The sequence below is a fragment of the Falco rusticolus genome, chromosome 5, assembly GCF_015220075.1.
Source record: "Falco rusticolus isolate bFalRus1 chromosome 5, bFalRus1.pri, whole genome shotgun sequence".
NCBI lineage: Eukaryota > Metazoa > Chordata > Aves > Falconiformes > Falconidae > Falco > Falco rusticolus.
The window spans coordinates 30,009,390-30,016,902 of record NC_051191.1 but is presented as its reverse complement, the minus strand read 5'-3'; positions in this window follow the sequence as shown (position 1 = coordinate 30,016,902).

The following is a 7,513-nucleotide window of genomic DNA, read 5'->3' as shown; positions in this document are numbered from 1 at the left end:
AAAGCAAACAGTGCAAATGGAATATCTGGGATGGCAAATAGAGGACTTTTCCCCATCGATTCCCACAGACTACGTTTTGTTTAAAGCTACTATAATGAGATAAAAGAAATACAGGCACATTTCAATTAAGGAACTATGATATCCTTGGGGAAAATTCTTCAAGAAAACTATGTAAAGAAACAATCTGACTGCTAGTTCATTTTGGTTATGGATACATGACATTAAGTTTTCTTGAAGAATAAAATATTTCTTGCTTTAGGCAAATTGTAGCAGTGATGTTGATCCTTTTTCCTCCAATAAAGCTTAGGCCATTGGATATAACCAAAGGTTTACCTTTCCCCCCAAGACCAACCATAATATTGAAGCTAGTTCACGTGGCATGAATTTCCCTGTGGAAATGACCATGGGAAGTGTTTCAATGAAGTGAATATGCAGGGCTGCTAGGTATTGCTTTTTCTTTTGCATAGCAAGGTACCAATAATGACCTTCCATCTCTGAAGTTCTGCATGCATCCTACACCATTTTTAAGCTTCCCACTTAGCTTATGAGAATGCTGTTTCATGCTGTGTTGGACAATGTTGGACATACTGGAGAAGCTGTAATAGATTAAAAAAAAAGTCCTTTTTAATAACAGTGGAGGTGATGTCCCAAGACGGGATGACTCCTCTCATGTCTGCTGGAGGGACTGTGGATGGGATTCAGGACAATAACATCGTGGAAGTAGAAGGATCTTCCCATCTTACTAACAGGGAAAGACATGGGGCACAGTGAAACTTTCATTACAGAAGTGGGAAGAGTGTTAGCATTTGTACCCAAGCACCCTCAGTTTTTTCTGACCCCCTTTGCTATCTTGCTATGCGATAGTAAAAGACTGCCCCATCCTGTATGACCTCTGTCTCTATGTGCTCCCTCAAGGAGATCCAGCTTGCATAGCAGAAAAGTAGTTTCTGTTCTGATCTTCCCTCTCACTTCTTTCTCTCTTGTGTCTTTTTCATGCTGGCACCTCAGACCGCCTCCAGGCTGAGGCTGAGCTCCTCAGCAATAAAGGGTTTACATGTCACAGAATGGTGGGGTGGGAAGGGACCCCTGGAGCCCCCCCAGCCCAGCCCCTGCTGGAGCAGCTCTCCCAGAGCGGGCTGCACACAGTCACGTCCAGGGGGTTCTGAATGTCCCCAGAGCAGGAGACCCCACAGCCTCTCTGGGCAGTCACTTGAAATGTAGCCTTATAGCTGTCCAGAGAAGCAGGCCCCAGGTCCCCATGGACAGCCTGTCCTTCCAAGTCTAGACTCTTGCATGTTTCCATGAAGCTCACTGCAACCATGCTGCTGTTTCTCCTTTTCCCACTCTGACCACTGTGTAGACCGTGACTGGTGTTCCTAGGTGCTAAGGAAACACAAATAATAAACAGAAATATGAGATAATAGTTTTCCAGAGAGGAATTGTATATTTCAGCCCCAAAAAAGTTGAGGGAAGGAGGGAGGTGTCTAATGATGCAGTGGAAGAAGAAGTGAATATTAACTGAGATTACTTAGATATCTCTCTCCCTTCAGACAGAGCAGGAAGGATAGATAATGATCAAAGCCTGCTTCTGAGAATGCAGCTCCCAGCCCTTGTGACTCAGGCACCAGTGGAGCGAGGCCAGAGAGACTATCAATGCTGAGTCCCCGAGTCCTTGATGCTCTTTGCAGGAGGCACTTGAATTTGTCCAAGATGATGCTACAGCCCAGCCAAGTTTTCTGATGAATTACTCCATAGGGGGCAGAGGCCTGTTGAAGGTCATGAAACATTTCTGCTGACATTGATGTTAAATACTAAATCCTTTTGCTTTTGTACTGAAGCAGCTGGAAGCCAGCTACGTGCCGCAGTCCCTGCCACTCGTGTATTTATGAAGGTGACTGCAGTGAAGCCAGGCACAGAAGACCACCTCTGCAGGCAACCCCTTGTCTTCAACGATAGCCTGAATCCATGGATCTCTCTGTGGTATCCAGTACAATCTGTCTGACGCTCTGTTGTAAACATCTACTATCAATTAAATTTTGCAGTCCTTTAGACCATTCTGTGCATTAAAGAGATAAGTTCTGGAAAAAAAAACAATAAGAAAAGCAGAAACAAAAACTCCCCTTCTTTGTTCTGTATCACTGGAAGCATCTTAATTTTTAAAACCAGATAAAACTGAGTTTTCATTCTTTGTTCTCCACAGGTTTTTAAAAGCCGAAGTGAGGTGAGCTTCTGCCCTGTGCTATCCCAGATTTGAAGACTGCTCTGTATGACCAAACATGTTTGTTTCTTCTAAGTGTTTTTGCTAGTCTGATTTTTCATCCTGTGGCCTTGCCACATGTATACTACAGCCTAGTAAACATGATTTTTGCCATCAGCAGCAGAAGAGCATGGGCACTGCACTGACCTGACACCACAGGTCTCAGACATCTCTGGGCTGGCCGTGCCCTGAGCTGGGTGTCCCTGGGATCACACGTGTCCCGCGGCCAAGGGGCTGGTGCCCACCTGCCTGAGCTCCGCGCTGGGGACACCTGGCACGGCCAAAGGCTGCCGCCCCGGGCAGGCGCTGCCCAGCAAACACCAGCCCTTGGTGTGCCCGGGCTGGGCGCTGGGCAGCTCTGCCCTGGTGCTGGGCACCGGGGAGAAGGGAGCGGGCGGTGGGGTGGCCACATACCCCCGGGGGTGCCGAGAGTGAGGAGGAAGAAACCCCACCGTGGGCATCACACCCTGCCAGGGAAGGGCTCAGCGGGTGGTGATTTGTAACCTTCTCCCTGGTTGTGGCTGATCCTGCCACCCCTGGGACCCAGAGGGACACTGGCAGGGTGAGCATCACACCAGAGATAAGGGCTGGAGTGTCTAAAGTTTCTTTTAGTATAAAGAATTCTATTGCGTTACTGAAGGGACTTTAAAGACATTAATTATTTCGGACTACTAGATTGTTGCAGCGTTATCTGGGCTAGCAATCAATTCATTGCTCTACTCGTGAGGCATGTTCTACTACTGCCCATATCACGAATTTCAGTGTAACAGTGTCCTGAGCCTACCGTACTGTAGAGGAATGAAGCTGGGTTAATTAACATTGATAATATACAGCTGTGGGCTGGCTTCAGGGGCGGTGGGTTGGCTGGTGTGGATGATGTGCAGCTGTGGGTGTTCTGTTAAGGGGTTGGGCAGCCAGTGAAGAGGGGGCAGCTGAGGAAGAAGGAGGGAGAGGAAGAAGAAGAAAAAACAGCAGCAAGTGGAGAGAGAGGGTGGGCCCTGGATGAGGTGAGAGAAGGAGAAGGCAGCAGAGGGACTGACATGAACAGTGTGTTGGTATGAGATGGTAAAAGACCTTGTTGCAGCTTGATAGTTTGGTGAGTGCTGTGACGTTGTACCACAGCTAGGAGATTCCTTGTAGCTGTTTTCATAGGAAGTCCCACAAATGCAGGCTGGCTGAGAGCATCGCTGCAAGTACCCGAGCTGTCAGGAAGGACTGAGCCTGATTTCTGCAGCACAGATGCCTGCCTGACTAACCACAGGAGCAGTGGGGGGCTGTTAGACCACTTAATTTTAGACACATAACTGAGATGTCTTTAGCAGCGCAGTTGCCCTGGGTTGCCTCTGTAATTGATGATGAGTCATCTCTAAAGCTAGTTCAGATTTTGGATGCCTGAATGAAGTTTAATTGGAGTTTACGACTGGCGGACCAGCCTGCAGAGGGAGATAGGAGCTGTGCTCAGGCCACCAGGTGCTTGCTGTGTAGCAGAAACATCACTCCCAACACAGAGCCTCTGGCCAGCTGCAGTGTGGCTTCTGCAGTGCTCCCATACATAGGTCTGGGAAGTCTGAACACCAGCGCTCTTTCATCTTCTGCACCAGAGATACCTCGTGCTTGGCTAGAAGAGTAATTCTGTTAGCTAAAAGCAGTAGTCGTTGTCATAAACTGGATGAACTACTTAGGAGAGAGACCACAGGCTTCGTATTGTGTGCCTCTGTTGAAATAATTTGAAAAACCTGTTTGCACAAGATATACTGGACACTCTTCAATGTTCTCAGATGCTCTCCTATTGGAAAAGATATTTCCATGGCCTATAAAGTATAATATAACCTAGGCATAGACACTCTTTCATGTGACTTATCTGACCAGTCACCGTGGCAAGAATGACTGCAGACGGCAGCCCAAAAGCAGATCGTAGCCTAACGACTGTACTGTCGAAATGTGAGTTCAGCTCCCTCTACAATACACCCGGCTGTGTCTGAATTGCAGAAGTTCTCCCATAACGAATGTCCTAATAATCTACAAATATTTTTTTTTTTTTTGCCAGAGGGTTGTGTTCCCTTCACTAGTACACCTGTGATGTGCCAGAGAGTGAGGGGAAGGCAGGGAAATATTCTTAGCTTCTCTCTCTATTGGCTCCTGTTCTTGCTTTTAGGTAGACTCCAGCTCAGAAAATCCTAAGATGGCACAGGGCAAGGGATGTGCATGGCACATATCTGGCACCTTTGAAAACCAAGCCTGAATTCTTGCCAGTATTCAATAATCTGTACATGCATAAATATTTTCAAGGTAGAACCTCTACTGGAACCACTTTTCCTGGCATGGATTCAAGACAAACCCTTTCCATGGTCCGCAGGAGGCTGTGTCCCCTCCTTTGTTTGAGACTTAACCTGTTTTTCGTTTAATGTATCAGCGCTTTGCACCACGACACTTCTGGTTTTCAGCTTCATACATCAGTGTATACAGAACTCCAAGAAAATATTTTTGCTGTGTCTTTGCATTTGCAGGCCTTCTTGCAGTGCTTGGGAATTTCAGAATTATTCACACAGTCATCGCTTGGAATTGATCAAAAAAAAAAGGTGCTTCTTTTTCAGTCACCCCATCAGTAAAGAAGGCTGAGTTCATCAGCTGAACAGACAACCCTGGTAAGCCAGATTTGGGAAAGAATTCTTACTGTTCCAAAGATTTAGTATTCAGATGTTATAGACTTGATTAAATTCTAATTGTGTTTCTAACTCTATATTTAATAAATAGACCATGGAGAAGGGAGGAACAAAAGAAAAAAAAAAAGGGCTGTGAGCAGTGGGAGGGAAACCAGGAAATGAGACCATGAATCAAATCTGGTCTTGGATGGAGATGACAGTCAGGCTGGCTACAAATTCTGCAGCTCACTTGCTACTGATGTGAACCACACCAGTCAGATAAAAGAATATCAACATAAATAATCACACATTAATATGACATAATATTAATATATTACACTTTGAAGTCCACAAGGAAATCTGAGGGTCCTGAACTGTATGATACACATTAGCTACACAATCTTTGCAACAGCTTCCCTTGGCCAGTGCTGTGAGGCATGGAATCCGGGCTGTCCTCAGTGGAAAGTACAGGGATCACTGGGGTGACATTTTTCATCATAATCCAATGTATAGTGTGTAGTAGCCAACAGAAAAATAAAGACTATTAATAAAGTATTAATCAAGTATTATATATATATTATATATATAAAGATAAAGGTACTCTGAACCTGATCTTGAGGAAGCAGCAGTGGTCTGCAGATACCACACATCACATGGAGCTGTCTGACACCAACTAGAAATCCAGCCTCACTCCTTCAATGAGTATGAGTTGAACTCATCTTTTTTATTTTCTCAGAAAAAAGAAGACTAATTAATCATTATTCATTGATCAGGTTGTTAACCTTGATGACTCAGGAAACCAAACGGTGCAGACATGACTCTCCTTGTGGTATCAGTTGGTGAGTGTTGCTGATAGGGTGCTACAGAGTATGTAGCAAAATTCACGCACGCTTTTGTCTTGAACTAACAAGAATAAAACACTGACTGTAAAAAGTGAAACAATGATTGAAGCATCGATTCTGAGATGAGCCATGAGCCTTCAGCTTCTGCAGGAGCTGAACAGGGATCGAAAGGTAAGGTATTCTGCCCTTTATACTACCGGGCCTTTGCATATGTTTGTAAAGCTCGTTTAGAGAAATTTGATGGCTTAGTGTAATTTGCCCTGCAGTTATAACAGACACTGAAACTTGTGCCAGTGGCACCAGCAGAAGCAGGATCTGGCACACCAGGAATGTACTGAAGATACATTATTTACTCGTGAAATCTCATCTCACGGCAGAAGGCGCTGCGGACTGTTACATCCAACAGGAAAGAGTAATTTCCAGATTTTGAGAACTTGCAAACGTTGCTATAATGGTCAGTGCTGATAAGGAGGAACCTAGGTACTATCAAAGCCCTTCCATGCTGAACATTTCTAAGGAATAGATGACCATCAAGGGATAACCAGGTAAAGTCGTACAGTGCAACATGCTCACCGTGGCAGTGACCGAGCAAGATGATCCTCCACAGAATAAAAACTCACAGCAGGTGTGCAATGAGCCTTTATATGTCACCTCGCCTATCAAGTGTTTTCATGGCATTTTTTAAGTCTTGAGACAAGAGCCTGAAATTTAATAGTGCCTTGTTCCTGGGCTCATTAGGATTTATTTGTTTGTGAATGTCTGGCAATGTTATCCTTCACTACTTTTTGGCTATACATGATAGCAAACAATTTGAGTGTTAAGTGGTACAAGAAGTATTCCTACCACAAACGAGTACATCCAGTCAAGGACAAACAAGATGGGACCACAGCATTGCTTTTTAACAAAGGATTGAGCATTTATAACCTGGCCATAAAAACCTGCAGGATGTGTGGAAAAGTGTACAGCACCACAAGAAGTGAGTGTTTTTAACCTAATAAGACACCGCTTGTTTTTCAGATACACAATGATATCCCCGAAGTTTACCAGTTTGAGATGGATTTTCTGCTTACGCAAGTCAGAAATGGGTTCAGCTCAAACAAGAAAGAGAAGCTGTTAATAGGTTTGTATTGATTGCTACATTTTTATTTGTCATTCTGCTCTTGTGTTATCTTTTTTCTTGGTAGAAATGTACTCTCTAGTAACCAGCGAAAAGAACTGATACAGAAGACCAATGTCCTTCTGCTTTGGCACTGAATGACCATGGGTATGTCACTGTATCTTTGAAGAGCTTTACTCTGACTGGAGTGGGACACAGGTATCTGAGGTAACACACACCCCGAAAGCGCCTGGCTTGGCTGCACAGAACTCCTGTAGACTGACTAACATTACTGAGTAGTAACAAATTATGCTGTGCTGAGCTCTGTTTTGATCTTTTGATTACTGCTGCTGCCTGTACTACTGAGTTTAAACTAGACTGAGTTTTTCTATGCCACATAGCAGTCAACTCTATGAACCACATTGATAAACACTGCTCTTAAAAATAAGCGTATTATTTATGTGAACATATAAATTGTTTGAAGTTGTACACAGAACAACTACTTTTTCTGTTTGCAAATAGCTTGTGAGAGTCATGAACGAGACATGAGTTTATTTCCCAGTCATTAACAAATGATTTTTGGACCGCAAATTTTTTGTAGCCTTTTCTAACATTTATTTCTAATTCTTTTTTTTGTCTGGCAATGCCCTTGAAAGAGCTCTCAAATAGGTTGGAC